The sequence below is a fragment of the Tachyglossus aculeatus genome, chromosome 1 (genome assembly GCF_015852505.1).
Source record: "Tachyglossus aculeatus isolate mTacAcu1 chromosome 1, mTacAcu1.pri, whole genome shotgun sequence".
Taxonomy (NCBI): Eukaryota; Metazoa; Chordata; class Mammalia; order Monotremata; family Tachyglossidae; genus Tachyglossus; species Tachyglossus aculeatus.
In genome coordinates this window covers 134685694-134686844 of record NC_052066.1, presented here as the reverse complement: position 1 = coordinate 134686844, position 1151 = coordinate 134685694, and positions in this window count along the sequence as shown.

The window sequence follows — 1151 nt, the reverse complement described above, 5'->3', positions numbered from 1 at the left end:
GTGGGCTCTCTGAGGTCATTCAATGTCATCACTATGACAGTCGTGCAAGTGTGATGCAGAGGAGGAGGCTGCAGCATTTAATTCCTGATTACATCAAATATGAGTGTTACCAATTTTAAAAAATCACATAATGTCACAATAACATTTTAAGATTGACATAGAATATCAGAAAATCACATATCACCGAACAGACCCAAAATACAACCACCCTTAGAAAATTACTTGCATGTAAAAAGCAGAAACAATTGATGCTTCTGTTGGTGCTGCGTACTGAATGTGCTACAGGTCTCATGTCCAAATTTCGCCTTTTTTCTCAGCCAGAAATGAACACAGCCATCGTTCTGAGCCCCAATAGCCACAGCTTTCTGAGCCATTTTTCACTTACAGACACACACAAAGTAAAGGTGGAGATTACCTAAGTGTATGTAGGGATCATTTAGACTCTGAGGCCCATGAGGGACTGTATCTGACCTGATATCTTGTATCTACCCCAGGACTTAATACATTGCTTGGCATATGGTAAGGGTTTAACAAATACCACAGTTATTATCGGAGTTAAAATATGGTTGAATTGACCATATGAGGTTCCTAATGGCATCTGCATATCTGCACTTAAACTGTGAGGTTGGGGCCTTCTAGACCTTCTAGACTGTGAGCCCACACTTCTAGACTGTGAGCCCACTCTTCTAGACTGTGAGCCCACTGTTGGGTAGGGACTGTCTCTATATGTTGCCAACTTGTACTTCCCAAGGGCTTAGTACAGTGCTCTGCACACAGTAAGCACTCAATAAATACGACTGATTGATTGATTGATCTTGGACCCCTGTCCATTTCATCCAATGGGTCTAGTGACCCTAGTAAGAAGCAGCATGGCCTAATGGATAGAGCATGGGCCTAGGAGTCAGACGGACAGGGTTCTAATCCAAGTTCCACCACATATCGACTGTTTGGCCTTGGACAAGTCAGTTCATTTATTTGTGCCTCAGTTACCTTATCAGTACAGTGGGGATTTAGACAGTGAGGCCCATGTGGACAGGGACTGTGTCCAACCCGATTTGCTTGTATCCACTCCAGTGCTTAGTACAGTGCCAGTCACATAGTAAGTGCTTAACAAATACAGTTAAGATGTGCAGATGAAAATTACCCAAAAA